Source organism: Orbicella franksi, chromosome 9 (assembly GCF_964199315.1).
Source record: "Orbicella franksi chromosome 9, jaOrbFran1.1, whole genome shotgun sequence".
NCBI classification, from domain to species: domain Eukaryota; kingdom Metazoa; phylum Cnidaria; class Anthozoa; order Scleractinia; family Merulinidae; genus Orbicella; species Orbicella franksi.
The window spans coordinates 22,762,455-22,783,064 of NC_138153.1; the positions used below are offsets into that span (position 1 = coordinate 22,762,455).

General features: G+C 39.3%; 9 non-coding genes and 1 pseudogene across 9 annotated transcripts; 7 read left to right on the plus strand and 3 right to left on the minus strand.

Moving 5' to 3' along the window:
• Positions 1 to 147: 147 nt before the first annotated feature.
• On the minus strand, positions 148 to 219 carry Trnap-agg (transfer RNA proline (anticodon AGG)). Its single transcript has one exon. It is a non-coding gene; the product is annotated as a tRNA-Pro (tRNA).
• A 2,576-nt stretch (positions 220 to 2,795) lies between these two features.
• On the plus strand, positions 2,796 to 2,868 carry Trnav-aac (transfer RNA valine (anticodon AAC)). Its single transcript has one exon. It is a non-coding gene; the product is annotated as a tRNA-Val (tRNA).
• Positions 2,869 to 5,189: 2,321 nt separating this feature from the next.
• Positions 5,190 to 5,263, plus strand: Trnat-ugu (transfer RNA threonine (anticodon UGU)). The gene has a single exon. It is a non-coding gene; the product is annotated as a tRNA-Thr (tRNA).
• A 1,792-nt stretch (positions 5,264 to 7,055) lies between these two features.
• Trnav-cac (transfer RNA valine (anticodon CAC)) lies at positions 7,056 to 7,128 on the plus strand. The gene has a single exon. It is a non-coding gene; the product is annotated as a tRNA-Val (tRNA).
• A 2,874-nt stretch (positions 7,129 to 10,002) lies between these two features.
• Positions 10,003 to 10,074, minus strand: Trnap-agg (transfer RNA proline (anticodon AGG)). The gene has a single exon. It is a non-coding gene; the product is annotated as a tRNA-Pro (tRNA).
• Positions 10,075 to 13,451: 3,377 nt separating this feature from the next.
• LOC145497426 (uncharacterized) overlaps positions 13,452 to 20,610 on the plus strand; it is a 21,170-nt pseudogene continuing 14,011 nt past the window's right edge.
• Positions 14,823 to 14,895, minus strand: Trnaa-agc (transfer RNA alanine (anticodon AGC)). The gene has a single exon. It is a non-coding gene; the product is annotated as a tRNA-Ala (tRNA).
• Positions 15,348 to 15,420, plus strand: Trnai-gau (transfer RNA isoleucine (anticodon GAU)). The gene has a single exon. It is a non-coding gene; the product is annotated as a tRNA-Ile (tRNA).
• On the plus strand, positions 16,129 to 16,202 carry Trnan-guu (transfer RNA asparagine (anticodon GUU)). The gene has a single exon. It is a non-coding gene; the product is annotated as a tRNA-Asn (tRNA).
• Positions 16,810 to 16,882, plus strand: Trnag-ucc (transfer RNA glycine (anticodon UCC)). Its single transcript has one exon. It is a non-coding gene; the product is annotated as a tRNA-Gly (tRNA).

The window sequence follows — 20,610 nt, forward strand, 5'->3', positions numbered from 1 at the left end:
AAAGTATCTTTTTCGCTTACTTTCTTCGCTTTCCTTCTTTCGCTCGTTCGCTCAGTTCTTTAAATGCAATAAGCAGCGATAAAAAAAAGCCATAAAAATGGATACTGTTACGACTTGTAAAATTTTTTTGACAATATAGTAAACATGGGGCCTGTCCGGGAGTCGAACCCGGGACCTCTCGCACCCTAAGCGAGAATCATGCCACTAGACCAACAGGCCAATTTGATAAAGGCTATTTGATAAAGGCTATTTGATAAAGGCTATTTGATAAAGGTCCTAACCTACTTTTCTCTGTTGAACTTGTACGAAATAACACTAGTTACCCTCTAGTTACCATCCAGCTTCCCTGGTTTTTCGCTTTTCATGTCTTTCGAGCAAGATACAATAATGTAACAAAATCTTAAAAGTTGTTGTCACTGACTTAAAAATCTTAAAATAGTCGAACCGCATGAGATCATGGTGTCTTTTGATGTTGTATCGCTTTTCACATCTATCCCCACGGCACTGGCACTCGAGGTGACTAAGGCCAGACGAGTCCGATTCGACCATCCCCGAAAGAACCAATATGTCCGTGGACAACATCGTGAAGTTGCTCGAATTCGTGCTTGACAACAACTACTTTGTCTTTGGTGGCGTTTTCTACAAACAAATATTCGGCTGTGCCATGGGTTTACCTGTAAGCGCCATCTTGGCAAATTTGATGATGTAACGCGTCGAAGAGAGAGCGTTAAGTACTGCACCACACCCCCCTAAGTGGTGGTACAGATATGTCGACGATAGCCATGTTTGCCTCGCCCGTGAGCATCTCACTGAATTTCACTCCCATCTCAACTCGATCAACCAGCACATCAAATTCACAGTCGAAGAAGAGAGTGATAGATCCATCGTATTCCTCGACACGAAGACAACTAGAAATACTGATGGATCAATTAAAACCAGTGTTTACAGAAAAGCAACCCATACCGACAAGTGTCTCCATTTCAACTCCCACCACCTTTTGCAACACAAACGCTCAGTGGCCAGAACCCTTCTTCACAGAGCAAAGAATATTCCGTCGACTGACGAAGACAAAAAGTCCGAAGTACAACACGTGGTGGACGCACTCAAAACCAATGGTTACACGGACCAATACTTAAAAAGCTGCCCAAGAACCAAACCACCTAAAGCATAGAATCAGCCCCAAAATAATCAGCCACAAAGCCACAGAGGCTTTGTTACTTTGCCCTATTTTCAAGGAATCATTGAAAAAAAATTGCAAGAACTTTGGGACAATTCGACGTAAATGTTGCTCATAAACCCGTCAAGACGGTTGGTTCGATCCTGAAGAAATCGAAGGACAAATTCGATCAAGACCTGTCAACTGGTGTCGTGTATAAAATCAATTGTAAAAGCTGTGAAAAACTTTACATCGGTCAAACATCCACAGCACTGAGATCCAGAACAAAAGAACACAAAAGAGCCGTCCTCACATGTGACAAGAACTCTCTTTTGGCGCAACACTCTATGAAAAACAACCACGAGTTTGATTTTAATAAAGTCAAGGTCATAGACCGCTGTCCCTTGTGGTTGCGTAGATTGTTCTTGGAAGCGTGGCATTCCATTCGCGAACCGAACTCAATTAATGACCAACCGCATATTCCAGACAGTTATAAAATGCTAAATTAATCCCTAGCGAGTTCCTCACATTTTTATAAACATCTCATTTATATTTAGACGCCGTTAACATTCATTTCATCACTGAAGAAGGTTATAGTATTTTAGCCGAAACGTCTATTTTAAGATTTTTAAGTCAGTGACAACAACTTTTAAGATTTTATTACTATGCCTGACTACAACTACAGCATTTTTATACAGTAATGTACTAGTTAAAATTTCATCCACACTATTCAATTTGATAAAAATCGTACATACTCCCTCCATGGAAGTCTCCGTGGCGCAATCGGCTAGCGCGTTCGGCTGTTAACCGAAAGGTTGGCGATTCAAGCCCACCCGAGGACGGTTCATTTTCTTTTGATAATTATTTTCTATATAGTTAGCGTCAGGATTCCATCCATCCATCCTGTTAGCGTAATTGTTAGTTGTATTGCATGTAAGAAGGTTTATTCAAACAAAAAACCCCTGCGCGGATGTGATGTAAATAAACCGTTGTTATCGTGATCGTTATCATTATTGGTTTTTTTTACAGTTGAAGCAAATTTGGCTCTAATTTTTCATAAAAGGGTACAAATTTGTCCATATTTGAATAATCCAATTAGTACTTTAATTTGTGCATTCAATATTACGTCTTTAGTCTTCAAATGTTTGTCTTATTAACGTAATTACATCACCTTTATTACCGCCGCGCGCATTAATCGCCTGCTCCCGTGACTAGAAGTTGAAGGACTTGAGCATAAGCATACTTTTTGTGATATATTAAAACGTTCTTTTATAAACAGCATACCTTGCCCCTAGACGATCGTTTAGTCCTTAATTAAAGATATCTAAGACATTTGACGGCTAATATTGGCTTGCTCATTTGACGGTTGACGGTAAAAATATTGCGGTTTTGACGGTTGACAGTTAATGTTTCGGTTATTTGACGGTTAACCCCATTGAGACCTCTGCCTAACGCTAAAACAAGGATAGCATCGTTTTTGAAAAACTTCAATTTTGAGCATCGTGAGAAGTAGGCAAATGTTCAGGTGTTTGCTGTATTTCGTAGACTTATTTTTTTTCTGTCTTCCTAATCAAAAAACTAGAAAGTACCAGTTCCAGATTAGCACACCACAGAGTATGGCAGCTTTCAATCGTAGCCGGTTTCCGTAGTGTAGTGGTTATCACGTCCGCTTAACACGCGGAAGGTCGCCGGTTCGAGCCCGGCCGGAAACATATGATTTTTTTTTCTCTGAGGCTATATCTTGCTACCCAACTCTAGCCAGCTCTTACAAAATTTTCGGTCAGCGAAAACAAAACAAACGGAAAAAAACGAAAGGTGTTGACGTAACTGAGCTCCATCAATCTTTTATCCTTTAGCAATTTCATATTAGGATCGATAGCTTAAATAGCGGTAGCGAGCTATGATCTTAATGAAGCTTATGTTATTGATTGTTAGTGGGTTGGTAACCAGAAATGTACGAGTTTTAGTCGGAGAAACCAAAAATCTATTGGTAATTAGTTGACGGTTGACTAGAATTTTTGTGACAAATGTCAATTTCAACTTTCATATTCTCCAACGACAAAATCATCGATTTATACTTTTCTATTCTCTTTGTTGTGTTCCAGGGTATTTTAAATCGAGTAATTAATCAATTTCTTTTATACGCTTTGCTGATAAGATTTGGCGAAACAGAAAGATAATGACATCGACCCAATCCATACCAAACAACCCATAACTTTAACCTGTATTATTGTAAAGCATGATGGGAACATCTTTGAGGGTGCAAAGTATTTGCGTTCGAAGAACGCAAACCTAATTTTGGCATGTGGCTTTCCAGAGTTGGTTGCCTTGTGCACGGTTATATGCAGAAAAACTCCACATTCCTGTAAGGACACCAAAATGGCCACCCCGCTTAATTTTTGCAGGGGCATGTCACGGCCAGTAAACTGATGCCGTTTAATACTGAGACATGTGATTACATGTGATAAGACATGTGGCGAACATATGAGCATGGAGGCAGGCCATGCGAGCTCGACTTTGTGCTGCTTTCTTTGACTTCCTTCCATTCAGGCGCCGTGAGCTTCGCTATTTTGTGCTCCCAGCGTTGGATCTTAGTGAATATAAACGCTTCGATGGTAGCATTTATCGAAATATGAGGGCATTGTTCTTGTTTATTTCAGTTGTATGTTTGGAATGTTAATTGTGGGAAACCAGCTATATTTCGATTGCGTTTGTTGATTAGTTCCGGTCGCGACAGATACATGTAGCTCAATCTTTATCTGGTCAAATATTGTTTGGAATGGGCGGGGAAAGATTCTTAAGAGTGTGCCTGAACCGAGGAACGGCAAATTATGTAAATACTGTTTACTTTATTCATCAGGAGAAATACTCGAATCAGTCGCACGGGGGTTTGTTTACGCTGACGATAAGCGGACACACGATTACAAATGCTTGCTTATATTTGTGCTTCCAGCTTAGAATAATGTGTATAAAATACACATTTTCAAATTAACCATTCCGCTTAAACGTTACCAGTTAATGTGAGAATATGAAGCACAAAATTTGAGTCTACGGAAACTGGCGCTGTCACGCAACGAATCAAGAAATCATAGTTAGTACAGGCAAGGACTTTGACACTGTGATATATCTGTCTATAAAACCTCGGTTGTCATGAAAAACGTTGATTTTAGCAATAGACAGAGGTTGAAAGTTAGTTAGTGAAACCATTTATTTAAGGTATATATATTAAAGTGAAGGCGTCCAAGTCGAACACACTCTCATAATCTTTGATTACTACTAGTTTAGCAATTTAAATTGGTCAGCGGATTCACTGAAAGTCTAACAGGAAGATAACGAGCGAGGGAAACATCGAGTGAATGTCCCATCTTTGCCTGCAACTTGGAATTAATACTATGTTTTTCCATGTTGAGATTAGTGTAAATGTTGTTGCACAATGTGTAAACTCATCTGAGAACAGTTGCAGGGCCCCAATGAAGAACACCTTTGATGAAGTATGCGCCCTGCTAAACATGTATTATTATGATTATTGTTCTGTGCAGTCTTGTAGTTACCAGTCCAACTCCGCTGATTAATTTTCCGCGTCCCGTCAATAAAGCAAGATCAGGAGCTCATGACCCGGAGCGTCCATCTCCCATACCAACCCTAGGATTCAACCCTTTCTGGTATCTTTTTATTTTTAGACTTTGACCTCTGGGAGTTTTCGCACCCCGCCTTTCAAACGCCCAATCAAAGCTCAGGTGGTCCCCGAGGGACCCCTAAGAGGTACCAATTCTAAAACGACAGATTATCTCCTGTCATATTTTTTTGGCTCAATACCCTAAAAGGTACAGAAAAGCTCCCGCTGTGGACCTTTTGAGGCTGAACACCCTAAGTATTGAGCTATCTTAGTACTGCTGGAAATTACCAAGCGTGAAAGTGGACATGTGACCAACCTAGTACTACTTGTATAAACAATGTTTTTTTAAGATATTTTTTCTTTTTATTTTTAAAACATTAACAAATAAACAGTAATACACGAGGTTATCTAATGTAGGGCGCCGTAGCTCAGTTGGTTATAGCGCCTGTCTTGTAAACAGGAGGTCATGGGTTCAAATCCCATCGGTGCCTTACAGATGTTGCACTTTCTAATTTGTTATTACTTTTGAAAATTGCTCAACGAAGCTGCACATGTTGTACCCCTAGGAATTTTTTTGGTTGTGTTATCCGATGGATTAACTTTTAAGATTACGCCAGAGTCGACTGAAAAATTTCAAGAATTATATGGAACGTAACTTGCGAATTAATGACCATGCATTATAATATAGATAGGACCCTGCTCACGCTCTGATTAGTCAAAAACCCATGCTTTTTACTCTGGTGATCAGAGTATAAAGAATAGAAAAAGCATGTTTTATTGTTTTTCGCATGTAAAATCTATATCATTAAGCAAATTAAAAAGCCTAAGCCGTGTATTACTTAACAAATAAAGAAGTCTCGACTGTGCTCTGTTCTGTTGTAAAGCACTTAGGAAGCGGTAGAGCACGAAAGAAGTGTAGGGGAAAACACGAGACGTAGTCGAGTGTTTTTCCCTACTTCTTGAGTGCTCTACCGCTTCCTAAGTGCTTCACAACAGAACAGAGCACAGTCGAGGCTTCTTTATTTGTTTTATGATAAAGAATCCGATAATTTCCCCACGAATTTGGCTGAATTTTTTCAAACCAAACTTTATTTTCCAAACGAGCAAAAGTGGCGTCAGCCGTGAACTGTTCTCTGATAAAGCACGCTAAAATAAGCCAATCAGAATCCTTGTTAGAATTGTTCAAATAATTTGATTGGCTAACGAAGCGACAGCTGTCAATCACAAACTGGCCTTCAGCTAAGCTTTCAGTTTCGAGTAGTTTGAGCGGCTTTCGAGAGAAGAATGATGCCTTCGAAGTTCGCTTTTCAGTTAAATTTTAAATACGGATCTAAAGGCAGGTGAAGGTTTATAGTCCAGAGGAATACGGCCATATTGTGGCCCATGAAAACGTGCACTTTTCCAGTGGAAATTACGAAACGGGGAGCTCAAAGCCTGCGGATGAAAATGCAAAATGCCGAGTCGAATTTGAACGGAGCTACAGTTATTTACGGCTTGTAGCCGCATGCAGCAAGATTGCCCGAACTAGCGTAAGAGTTAGAAAGACTAAACGGCTCCCACTGGTTCTACTCCAAGCACAGAAGAGAATATTAGAGCAAGCTTTGCACTGACCACTCGTCGGTTCACTTCGCTGTGATGACCGGAGAACGAGCATTACTACACTACATGTAAGTGTTGTTTGAGCAATTGAGCATTTTTACAAAAATAAAGCTTCTCATCGTAAACAGAGACAGTTTAGTTGTTGTTTTCTGTCGTTGTTTTACTTCTTAAGTATAATTTCTGCCTTCGTAACAAATATAATGTCTTTTATCGAAGCACTGTTTAGGTTGAGAATTTGTTTATTTCGCTACGTGTTTTGTCGGCGGGAATCTAGCAAAACTTCTTATTTTAGTACAGTTTTAACACTACTGTTGCTAACCGAATGGTCTCTGGGAGCCATATTTACTACAGACAAATAGCTCGTTTCCATTGCGTTTGTCTGAATCACAGGGGATGTTTAATTTGGGTCAAATTTGTCAAAATTCCGAAGCAAAAATTTGAAAGCCAAGTTACCGTCATCAACCCGTGCTCTGTTCTCTGATAAAGCACGCTCTTTCAGCCAATCAGAGCGCGCGTTGTATGGAAACTTTATTATAAACTGCGATAAAACACTCTGCACATTTGAGACCACTCGAGAAATCTACATTTCTACTTTTCCCTCGTGTTCTCAAATGCCCATCGTGTTTTATCGCGGTGTAACACACGACTTAGGCTTCCTTGTTTCTTAATAACATGTTCATCGTAGTTTCCGTAGTGTAGTGATTATCACGTCCGCCTCACACGCGAAAGGTCGCCGGTTCGAGCCCGGCCGGAAACATCCCTTTTCGTTTCTTTATTTGACTTCTGCAGTTTTTTTTTTTTTTTTTATAATTGTACGTCTCGATTTCTTTATGGACTGTTTTATGGCAATGAAAATATGCTCAAGCAATAGTAATCTTGTCAAGTAAATTAACCAAAATTGAGGGATGTCAAAATAAAATAGAAGATTTTGCTGCGCCATTTCAATTATTTAGTAGTTATTTTTCTGTTGTAATCTTATGACAATAGTAATATTATGACAAAAATTCTTCCAAAATTAGTAATTTGTTTTATCTAAGACTCTGATTTTCATGTAACAATCGGGGCATTAGCCCAAATGGTAGAGCGCCCGCTTTGCATGCGTGAGGTACCGGGATCGATACCCGGATTCTCCAAATAATGTTATTTCACTCTAAAAGACAAAATTCAGATCGAGTGATTTTTGAATATTATTTGGCAAGTTATTTTATTCCAAATTTTACAAATAGCAGTAAGTCTTTTTAATTGTTTCCTTTGACGAAGTGGAACGCAAACCTAATTTTGACCTGTGGCTTTTCAGAGTTGGTGTGTCTGTGCACGGCATAGACCGAAAAAAGCACATTCCTGTAAGGACACAAAAATGGCCACCCCGCTTGATTTTTGCAGGGCCATGTCACGGCCAGTAAACTGGTACCATTTAATGCTAAGACATGTGATGAGACATGTGCCGAACATGTGAGTATGTGAGCAGGCCACGTAAGCTCGTCTTTCCGATGGATCTTTCTTTGACTTCTCTCCATTCAGTCGCCGTACGCTTCGCTATAATGTGCTCTCAGAGGGAATGGTCCTTGTTTCTTAACACGACTTGGCTTTGGGATGAAGACCGTGGGAACAGCTACATTTTGATTGCATTTGTTGATTAGTTCCACTCGCGACAGATAGCTCAGTCTTTATCCGGTCGAAATTTTATTGCTTGGAATCGGTGGAAAAGTACTCTGAAGACAAGACCCATAAGACTACTTTATTCATCAGGGGAAATACTCGAATTAGTCGCACGGAGTTTGTTTACGATAAACGACCACGCGAAACGAACACGCCATTGCAAATGCTAGCTTAGAATAATGTACGTAATTTAAATATTCTATGAAGCTTGAGAGTCTACAGAAACTGGCAGCGTCACGCAACGTATCAACAAATCGTGACCTCTTCACTAGCATGGACTTTGACACTATGCATATCTGACTGTAAAACCTTGGTTGCTGCTGAAAAAGTTGAAAGTCAGCTAGTGAAATCATTTATTTACGGTATATATATATTAAAGTGAGAGCGTCGAACGCACTCTCATAATCTCTGATTACTACTAGTTTTAAATTAGTTAATGTGGTGTATTTCAATCTCTTTTTTCATGTTCGGTAACACTTGACGAAAACTGGTAACCTGTTTTTCAAAATAGCCTCGCAATAGCTAAGGCATCTGTACAGTGGGGGATTAGCTCAAATGGTAGAGCGCCCGGTTAGCATGCGGGAAATACCGGCATCGATATCCGGATTCTCCAAAATCAAGACTTTTGCTAGCCATGTTAACATTTTTTGGGGCTTTTCTTTTCTGTTTGCAGTTCTTTTTTCCTCATTTATCTGCTCTTAAAACGCAGGTAGTGTGCCATGACTTCCTGCACAAAATCACTGTATTACACATCATCAGTATTCACTGTTATTCGGATTCTCCAATTTTTTACTATCGATTTGTCGTTGCATACTTGTTTATTATTGTTATATTTGAAAACGTGCATTAAAATTTTCTGTAGGAAACCGTGAACGCACCATGTTCTCAATGTTAAGCAGATTTTCACTGAAAATATATTTATTGAATGCGATCATTATTTTCTTAAATCTCTAAGAAGAGCTGGCTCACTGGTGGCAGAACCCAAGTACGGCTTCTTCGGCACAAGGTGTCATGGCGTCAGTAACAGCGCGCCAAAATCCACGGTGGGAAAAAATGGCGGCTGTACATTTTACGACAATGCATGGCGTGCCTGAATTATCAAAGTAGACATAAAATCATATCTTTGCAACAATTGTGGCTGTATTACATTAATTGTGTACGCTAGGTTTAAAGCTTTAGGAAGCTTTCTGCGCGTTTTTCATGAGCGTTTCTCAGGGATTTTGACGCTAAGAATTATTGGTAGTCGCCATTTTGCTGCCCACAGTGGATTTTTTGGCATAGTTTTTAGATGGGTTTTCCTATCGCGACATGAACATGAACCCACAAGCTTATAGCTTAAATTTCATCGTGTTTAGTGAGTAATGATTATTCATTCATTCATTCATTCCAGATTCTTAGCAAAGCTGTCGTTGCCTTCAGTTAATTTTCAATCTTCTACTTTCTGCTCTGGAAACAGGGTGTGAAGAGAGTCACACGTGCTGTCATCATGCGCAACTTTCAGCTTCACTAATAGGACAACCAAGTACAACTCTATTAGCATGTTTATACTACTTTTTTTTAAAGCAGTTTAGGAACTCCCTTTTCTGTTTTGATAAGGACTGCACGCAAACAAAAGCAAGCCAAATTTGTGTTTCTCTTTTTGCTTTCTTTGCGCGGGAAATGTTTCGTTGCTCATTTAAAAAAGACATTTCCAGGGCAGCAGATATTTATTAAAACATGTTCAAAGAAGGCTTTGAAATCAAAGGGAGAGTTTCACAGTTCAACGCAAGTCCTAGCTTTCGCGTAAGAATGAAGTATATTTTTAGTATCCAGTAGTGTCTAGTAGTATCTTTGAAGTATCTTGCTTTCTTCGCTTTTCTTCTTTCGCTCGTTCGTTTAGTTCTTTACATGCAATATGCCAGTGATAAAAAAAAAGCCAAAGGAATCGATGCTGTCACGACCTATAAAATATTTTGACAAAATAGTACACATAGGGCCTATCCGGGAGTGGAACCCGCGACCTCTCGCACCCTAAGCGAGAATCATACCACTAGACCAACAGGCCAGAACAATGAATAGATACTACAAACTACGGTTAAGCTGGTTTAAAACAGGTTAATTTACCAGTATGTTACTACCTTCACGTAGAATAACATCAAAAAAATTAAAGTGTGAGATTTTCTGGATCAACTTATGAATTGTGTCGCTATATTTTGTTGTTTCTTCTTTCTTTCGTTTTTAATCAAAACAACGTGCAAATAAAAACAAAAAAAGAAAAGACAGTTACTGCATGGGCCGGAATTATTGGGATTTTTAAGCTACCGTGCGAAAAATGTTTCATATATTATATAGCATATAAGTTTCTGAATCTGTAATTTCTAACCGATCAAATTCAACAGTACCACTATTTAACCGTAGAACTTTCTGTTCTAAGCGCAAAATAGGTCGGTAAGTTTACTTCTGTTTAAAAACAGAAATCAGAAACAAATCAGTAGATAGTGTTATCTCAGCTGGCTTACTTAAGGAAGAAGATGGTCCGTGTGAGGGTCCAACTCCCGACCTTGGCGTTATCAGCACCACGCTCTTTATTCTCGTTGCTATCTTAATTAGTATGAGCTGTAATACGAAAGGTTGGGTACTGTGAGATTGAGAAACCGCTTAGCAATTTGGCATCATGAGCTTCTGGGGAATTAGCTAAAATGGTAGGGCGTCCGCTAAGCATTCGGGAGGTGCCGGGATCGATACCCGGATTCTCCAGATTGTTTTTTTCTTCAAAATCATTATTTCCCAGATTCAACAATTCTTTCTTATGTAAACACGGGTGTATGTTTGCAATTAAAAAGTATCATCTTTGGGAGACCCTCAGTCGGACCTGTGTGGTCTTTGGCTTTTGCCTACATAGCAAAAAATTAAAATCGGGATTCTAGCGGAACATAACATTAGTGAATTAGTGTCTGCATGAATAAAATAATAAAATAGCTTTACTTTCTGTCCATCATCATCAAATAGGAACTGAACCTAAAAGACCTAAAACTCGGTATAAATTTGTTAAGAACAGCATATAATAGTAGGCTGAACCTTAGGCTATTTTCAAATCGATGGCGATCTATAACATCAGTCGGTAATTACATTTACCCTCCATATATGAAGCAAGCAGATGGTAGTCTGAACACAAAACTGATTCTCGCACGTGGATTAAATGCTCTGTTTGTTTTAATCTTTCGCGCTAAGAAGTAAATACTAAGTGATTACGATCGGCGCATTTTCAATTAATTTCCTCTCCCTGGAGAAAGCAAAATTAATATAAAAGCTACCATCGCCGTATCAATTACCCAGCTGGATTAAAAAGTTTCCCAAGATTTCATTGTTAATCAATTTCATTCTCCGAAGAACGATTCAATTTTTAAACTCGTGGATACGCGAAGTGTAGAAACGTGTTTCTTGCGGGGACTCCGATATGCAAATGTGTCACTCACTCACTCACTCACTCACTCAGGTGTAGACACTGTTCGTAATTAGTCGGCCCGAACAAGAGCGCCCAAGGCCGACGCCACGTTGGAATAGTAACCGAGCCCGACGCCATATTGGAATAGTAACCGTGCAGTCAGCGCGAGCCTCGCTATCGTGTTTGCGCGGTTACTACTCAAAGGATGCATCGTGCCAGCCCGAACTGATGATTTTGTAGCTTTTACACAACCATTAATGTTAGGTGTTTCGCTAAATTGAAGTGGAGTTGACTTCGAATGTTCGAATTAGTACTATGGCCAACTTGAGCGCTGAATTTCATGAGCATTTGACTCGTCCAGGCGTTCAAAATGACCAGGAGATGAGCATTTGTTTGCTGGAAAGTGACCTACTAATGTGGTAAGCTTTGATGAGAATGTGTCTTATTCGAGGACCTTAATGAACTTATATGAGCGAAACGAACACTTCCCAATGAACGAAACCAGAACAAACATCGGCACCATTATATGATATTGTAATTTTATAATTAGTAACATCTAAACCTGAGGCCAGCCGAAAAATTGTTTTGAATATACCTTGTGTCAGCCTTGCAGTAGTCTTTGACTTATTATCGTTTTACTTTTCAAGTTTGGCTGATTAGATCTCCCGTGAGATCCAACCGTCAATCGAGTAGTCCACGTTCAACCGACATCGAGTTAAGCTTAGATTAAAGTTGTGTTCTCTATACTTGTCTTGTTTATTTAGTATATTGATGTGAACTCTGAGTGAGATGTGAAATGCACATAAACTTGGAAAAAAATACCCAAATACTTGATTTTGATAAGCTTAAATGATTTTTACCTTGTCTTGTGTTTACACTTTAATTTGCTTCCTGATTGAAAAGATAACAAAGGGAAAGAAACCCCTCTGTGAGCTCGTAGGAGTACATATTTATGGATGGACAGATTTTTTGGATCAACAATGAAAATGCTTGCAAATGAGGCTACTTATTTTGATGTACTTTACATGCAATATATATATAGAGAGACAAGCGGTTCTACATTGGAAAAGAAGTGCTGTCTCAAAAGAAACCTTACCTATAGCCTTGAATAAAATGTAATGAAAAAGGTCTGTAAGCTCGTACGACTTGAATACTTGTAAATTTCGCCAGCAGGTAGACAGACATCAAGATCAAGATCTGGGTATGTGTGTGTGTGTGTGTGGCGGGGGGCGGGGGAGGGGGAGAGGAGAGTACTTTGGCACGAGTGTCCTCTGTGACCCAAGAACCCTTAGCCTTTACCACTCTCTGTTCAGCTGCAATTTTGCCACCCTAACTATTCTGTAGTTTGTGTGCAAAAAAGCCAACGAAAAAAGCCTACGCTTTGTGAGATAAGTGCGACCTTGCGTGGTACGAACCCGGCTTGTTTTAACAGCCTTTAAAAATACACCAGTAACTGCAAGCTCACCAACATGTTTCATCTCTATATTACTTAGTCCACGAGTTTGACGATAGGTCTCCTTTGATTTTAAATTGCGTTTGCTGCCATGTATAGACAACAAAATTGATTACCCCTTCGCATTCAGTTAAAGGTTGATTCCTTTGATGACATCTTTCAGGAAGGCTTACTTTAATTTGTTACAAGCCATTTTCTTTGGCACAAACTTCAACGTTCAACAGATCTTCAATCGCTACCAAGTAACGAATCTGGGAAAAAGAATGTCTTTAAACATTTCAGGGAATTCTACAACGAACGGGACAATAGTGGAGTTGGTAAAGAAAGCCTCAAATGGAAAACTTTATTTTACGATCGACAAGTTATTGATTTGTTTGTCAGCGTCAGTAGTTATCGGAGTTGGAATCGCTGGAAATATTTCCGTCCTGTTAATAATCAAGAGAACCCAGTCGCTTCAAACCGCTCAGAATTATTTATTGGCAAATCTAGCGGCTGCCGATGTTCAGTTACAAGTCTCCTGTTTTGTGGTTTTTCCCTCATCCCGATGATTAAGGTCCTTCCAGATGGAGCTGTTGGAACTGTTCTCTGTATGTTCTTTGTCGGCTTCAACGTTCCTCTGACTGCTACGGTTGTCTCGGTATTCACGCTTACAATCCTAGCAATAGAACGGTATAACGCTGTAGTAATACATCTACGGATGTTCCAGCTTACGAGAGAAACGGTTCGATACGCGATTGTTGGCACATGGATGGCGTCCGTTGCCTTAAACACACCATTGTTTGTGTACACAAACTACAAGTTCAAGACAGCAGCTTGCCGACAGACGTACAGTCAGAACGCAAAGTTAACTCACATTATCTTCTACATAATTTTTGTTTTCAATCTTCCTTTTCTTGTTATCAGCTTTTGCTACAGTAAACTTGTGAAATCGCTCAATCACAGAAGAGTGGTTACACCTGATAGTAATATCCCAGAAAAAGAACTCATGCAACAACGAAAACAACTCTTGAAGATGTCGCTGACAGTTACTTTTGTTTTCGGGGCGTGTGTTTTACCTGTCAGTGTTGTTACTGCCCTTCGCTATTTTCGGCTGGTAAGCCGCCCGTGCGGGCTTTTGGGGTATTGCTGCTTTTTATAAGTTCTGTGGTAAATCCATTCATTTATGCATTTCAAAGCCCAAATTATCGAGGCGCTTTTAAAACATTACTCAAATGTAAATAGACGCCCTGGATTACATTTGTCCCGTTAGTTCAGCGACATTTCTTTGGTCAACTCGTCTCGTTTGATGAGTTTACATTTCTTTCTCCTTTCATTGCTGTAAGAGTAGTTCGCTCCACGGTGGGGGGTGGGGGCGGATAACTAAGATGGACTATCATCCCATCCATGGGACAAAAAAATACTCTCAGTTGTTTAATACAACGGAGACTGGGATAATCTCTGCCGTGTGTGGGCTAGCAAGGCACAGATGCGGCCATTTAACGTTTCCTTACCATCCAGTGTCAAAGGAGGGCGTCAATTTCAGTTCTAAAAGATGAAATTCAACCTTTAACTTCCAGGTTTCAATAAAGCGAGTCGTAAAGGCAAAAGTAATTTTTCAGAGAATCTTTGTGTTATCTGCGTTGTACGGCTGTTATGAGAAAGGTTGCGTTACAAAACCGTAACTGAAAGCGTAGACCGCGCCAATACCGAAAGGTGCTTCGGGTATTGCTCCTTTACTGCTGGTCGATTGAAGTCCAGGTTGTTTCAGAGGGACAGCGGAAATTCATTAATAGGAGTATTCCCACCTTCTCTGATAGCTAGAGAAAATTATCCAAATAAAAAGTTTACAAACCGTTATTTGCACAACAATGGTCAGAAGAACATCTGTCTTCAAAAAGAATTAAAGCTGCATATTAGCTAGTAAAATAAAGACTGCTGGAGAATCCGGGTATCGATCCCGGTACCTCCCGCATGCTAAGCGGGCGCTCTACCATTTGAGCTAATTCCCCAAAGCGTAAGCATACAAAAGTTGCTATAACTATTGAAAAACCAATGTTTGAGGCATGACCCGGTAACTAGTTTCAAGCTTTTTTCTAAACAATTTACTTAGAATTTCATTTTAGAAAAACAGATGATTTAATAAAATATGTTGCTTTTCATTCTAGTTCCTTGTTATTTAGAACATAAGCTACTGATATTGACGAGACATTATTGAAAAGTATATGAGAAACAACTGCCAATAAATAATTTCGGGATAGCTATATTTCAGCAAAAATCTCCTCATCATTTGGGAATGCACGTTAACAATATATACATACATCTTAAAGAATAAAACCAAATCAGTTTGAACAAAGCCAATAAGCGGGTGCTGTTCCTCATTAGACCAAACTTCTGATAACGTTCTTGTACTGATCAGTACAAGAATAATACTTAAAAAAACGGCACCGAGATTAATTTGTCTGGTCCGTTAGCTCAGTCGGTAGAGCGTGGTGCCGATAACGCCAAGGTCGTGAGTTCGACCCTCACACGGACCAACTTTTCCTTTTAAGTAAACCAGCTGGAAAATACCATTTTAAGATTTCTAACTGACTGTACCCTGATTTCTCTTTTCCTTTATGTTTTTTTCATTAGTTAATTCCCCCTGATCAGTTCAAAACAAGAGGACTGGATCAAAATTACTTTAGTTTAATATTTTCCCAGGAGTCGTTGGAAATGTTTCCAGGCCCACAGAAACACTTGGTTAAGTCATATTTTAATGTAGAAGGGCTTCGTAGTAGTCACTGGGAATTGTCTGTGCAAAAACAAAGGTGATTCTTTAGCGAAGAAAGGTATACCGTTGTTTCATATGGCCGTTGTGACGTCACAAAAACCATCGTAAAATTGTCTGTTTCGATATGATGTTGTATTCATTGACAAAAGAGTATTAAAAAAGGCATGTCCGGGAACGGAACCCGGGACCTCTAGCACCAAAGGGAGAATCATACCACTAGACCAACAGGCCACAAGTGGCTGGACATCATTTGACAAATTAAAGGTCTTAATCTACCTGTTTCTGTTGAACTGATACTGTAACACCTGTCATGTGTTGTCTCATTGGCCATGATATTTACTATCCAAATATTCCGGGTTTTCGCTTTTCATGTCTTTCGAGCATGATACAATGTAGCAGAAACCTTACACAAGTTAACATTTCATCCACAAAAATAATTTTGATGGAAATTGTACAAACTCCTTTGAAGGAAGTCTCCGTGGCGCAATCGGTTAGTGCGGTCGGCTGTTAACCGAAAGGTTGGTGGTTCAAGCCCACCCGGGGACGGTTCTTTTTGTTTTGGTAATTATTTTCTATATAGTTAGCGTCAGGATTCCATCCATCCTTTTTGCATAATTTTTAGTTGTAATACATGTAAGTAGATCTTCTCAAATAAACAGGCACTGCGCGGATATGATGTGAATAAACCGTTATTATTGTGATCGTGAGCGTTGACGGTTGAAGTGAATTTGGCTGTAATTTTTCATAAAAGGGTACAAATTTGCCCATATTTGAATAGTCCAATTAGTCCTATAATTTGTGCATTAAATATGAGGTCTTTATCCTTCAGTCAACTGTTTGTCTAATTAACATAATTATATCATCTCTATTACCGCCGCGCTCGTTAATCGCCTGCCTCCGTGACTAGAAGCTAAAGGACTTGAACATACGTGTATCTTTTGTGCGATATATTAAAACGTTCGTTTCTAAACAGCATAACTTGACCCTAGCCAATCGTTTAGTTCTAAATTAAGGATACCTCAGACATTTGACGGCTAATATTGGCTTGCTTATTTGACGATTGACGGTAAAAATATTGCGGTTTTGACGGTTAATTTTTTGGCCATTTGACGGTTAAGACACCACTGAGGATAGCACCGATCATTCGTAACTGGTTTTGGTAGTGTAGTGGTTATCACGTCAGCTTTCCACGCGGAAGGTCGCCGGTTCGAGCCCGGCCGGAAACATTTTTTTCATTTTTAACTCGTGAATTGCGCATGCGCAACACGAGTTATGGTGAGTTATGGATAAATGTGTCGCTCGCTCGATGGGCTGTAAACATTATGCAAATGAGGTACGCCCGGGGGTTGCTTTTAAATTGCTGTCCATCTTTAATCGAAATAAGCTGTTTTAAAGGTCTAAATTAAAAGATATAAGTTAAAGAAGACTCGGACGCCGAAAATGAGAACATCGAGGATCGTAAAATCGATGAGCAGCACAAGTTTTCACTAGATGCGGACTTCGTATTGATTTTACAGAAACGGAAGACGTTGAAGTACGGTTTTGGTATGGTAAATGCGCATATAGCGGGAGAAATGATACAAACACAGCGCATTTATTTATTGTTTCGTTAAAAACAACGAAAAAAGAAAGGAAAAAAAATAATGAACCACCTTCCACCCGGAGTTGATCGCGGAATCTTTCGCATGGAGATTTGTCCGCTAACCTCAGTACTACGTAAACATGACATAGGTACAGTGGAGAAAACAAACATTATGAGGATTAAACCGCTGATAACTCTGTACCAGGATTGTCTGGAGGCTAATTTGTCCGTCATCGAGCAACTGTCCGTGAGTATATTTAGCATTCGTGGATTTTTCTGACGCTCGAGAGTGCCTTTTTTAAGAGGCGGTCTCTGTAAGAACCGACCACTGATTTTACTTCGAAAATTCGATTTTTCTCATAAGCTGGGATTTCGAGGCCCTTATCTAGTCAATCACTAAAATGGGTTTCATTTGATTAAAAATTCCATTTGAAGTTTTCTAGGATTGATTGAAGTTCGGTGCGCTCGACACAAGTTGCATGCCTGCCGAAATTGGAAAAATAGCACATATTGCCGGCGCTCTAAAAACAATAATATTCGCTCAAAAGTTCCAATTCTTTTTCTCAACTATAGATGTATCATAGCAGTTTGTTTAGCCATGTTGCAATTATAATTCAATGTTGCTCCCTCAACGGTTAAAAGAGGATTTTCTACCCGTTAAATCGAGTTTTGAACCAAACGCGAAAATACCTCTACTTTGAAGGCACGTTTTAAAAATGTGGTACTTGTTTGAAACTGTCGAACTACGTGAATAGAAAGTAGAAATGGCCCTTTCTTTAAAACAATAGTAAAATTTGTCTGCCTGCTAGGTTTTCAAAACTAACGACCGCTTAAAGTTCGGGAAATTTTGAAAATATTCCAGTGAGTAACTAACACACTCGCCGTCGTAAATTGCTCCGATAAATTCAAGTGAATCTCTTACCTGGCGTCAAGATTAGAGATTTGGTCCTTTGTAGCGATCCTTGAAACCTAGGTAGCATTAAAAGTGCCAGCATTTCCTTCCAGCTGTAGGTTTTTATATAAAATATATTTATACGTTCCTCATCTGTGTCGAGCGTGATCGTCACCGTACTTCGATGTTCTTTGTATTACTAACCATTGTTTTCCTCGAAGCCGGGTTAATCGTGTAGAGTCCTCTTGAAAGGTTTGTAGAAGCACTCTTTTAGATAACTCTCGGCACACATACCTGAACAGTAAGCGGTGATCCGGGGAGCCAAGGGAGGATTGATAAATGTTACGGCCATTTTGTGTTTACAACAGGTGTTTTAGTTCCCAATCTTTCCGTGAGTATAACGGGAATCAATGACGTGATACTCACGGGAAGATTGGGAACTAAAACACCTGTTGTAAACACAAAATGGCCGTGGCATTTATCAATCCTTCCTTGGCTTCCCGGATCACCGTTTACTGTTCATACATGTATGTGTGCCGAGAGTTGTCCAAAAGAGTACTTCTACAAACCTTTCAAGAGGAGTCTACGTCATTAAACCGGCTTCGAGGAAAACAATGGTCAGTAATACAAAGAACATCGAAGAATGTGACGGTCAGACACGCTCGACACAGATGAGGAACGTACTGAATGTACTTTTAATGCTACCTAGGTTTCAAGGATCGCTACAAAGGACCAAATCTTTAATCTTGAAGCCAGGTAAGAGATTTACTTGAATTTATCGGAGCAATTTACGAAGGCGAATGTATTAGTTACTCACTGGAATATTTTCAAAATTTCCCGAACTTTAAGCGGTCGTTAGTTTTGAAAACCTAGCAGGCAGACAAATTTTATTATTGTTTTAAAGAAAGGGCCATTTCTACTTTCTACTCATTTAGTTCGGCAGTTTCAAACAGGTGCCACATTTTTAAAACGTGCCTTCAAAGTAGAGGTATTTTCGCGTTTGGTTCAAAACTCGATTTAACGGGTAGAAAATCTTCTTTTAACCGTTGAAGGAGCAACATTGAATTATAATTGCAACATGGCTAAACAAACTGCTATGATACATCTATAGTTGAGAAAAAGAATTGGGACTTTCGAGCGAATATTATTTGTTTTCAGAGCGCTGGCAATATGTGCTATTTTTCCAGTTTCGGCAGGCATTCAACTTGTGTCGAGCGCAGCGAACTTCAATCAATCCTAGAAAACTTCAAATGGAATTTTTAATCAAATGAAACTCATTTTAGTGATTGACTAGATAAGGGCCTCGAAATCCCAGCTTATGAGAAAAATCGAATTTTCGAAGTAAAGTCAGTGGTCGGTTCTTGCAGAGACAGCCTCTTAAAACTTAGAGGTCACATGTGTTCATTCGTCGGCAAATAGAGTCGCAACGTTTGTTTTGAGGGAAGGTCTTCTTGACACGTTTTGCACCGGGACTCTTCGCAAGCTACATACAACACAGGGAAGATGAAACAAGATGTTTTGTTCAAGAAGCTTGGTTTCGAAGAAATCGGAGTGAATCAACGTAGTTGTTGAAGGATACATTAATCGTCGCAATCACCGACTGGATCTGAAGAGAGTTTAACATTCCACATTAGGCCGTTTGTGTTGGACTTTTTTGAACATGGTGAAAGAGAAGTTGTTGAGACAGTTTGTCTTGTTATTTTTTCTTTGATTTCCTTGATGGAAGACCAGGTGTCCAGCCTAAACGAGAAAGGAGTCAAAGCTATAGTTTTGGGGTCAGAAAATTCTGACACGGAAATTAAGGATGCTTTTGAAGGTAAATACAACCTTGTGTTTATAAAGTCGGTGCGCTTTCAAGTGGGTTTTGAGTACAGATCGCGGATTTAAAGCAGCTTCCTGGACTTTTGAAAACAAAAGCGGTAATGTACAGTATTACTTCGAAGTTTAATTCAAATTTTTGAATGACGACTAAAGCCACGGCCGATAAAAACTCAAGCTTTCGCTTTAGCGTGAAGAATTAATTTGATTAATTTGTTTTGCTTTTAGATAGTTTTTTTTTTTTTTTTTGCCTCATCTTGAATGAAGCTTTATTGTTATTGAACTTCCTGTCATCTTTCTTCCATTTGGTTACCTTTCTTGTGAATTTTTGAGTTTTAAAGTTAACAGTATTTTTTCACCGTGGATTTCTGTATATTTAATGACGGCGACCTCCGCAGCCGTGTTTGTTTAGTTTATTCGCTTCGTTCAAATACATTTTTTTTGGTTTTATTCAGCTACTATAAAACTCCTGAGAAAAGAACTAAGTGGGCCCTAATTTAGCACAGTTGAAATACGATTTATCTCAAAATAATTGGCTTGTGTCTGTCGTCTTCTTTATTTACAACTTTCATCTTTCTTTCACTGCGCTGCATTATTTGTCGCACGCGAGGAAATTACTATCCATCTCAGACGTCCGTGGACAAGGGCTTTTTTTCGTTTTC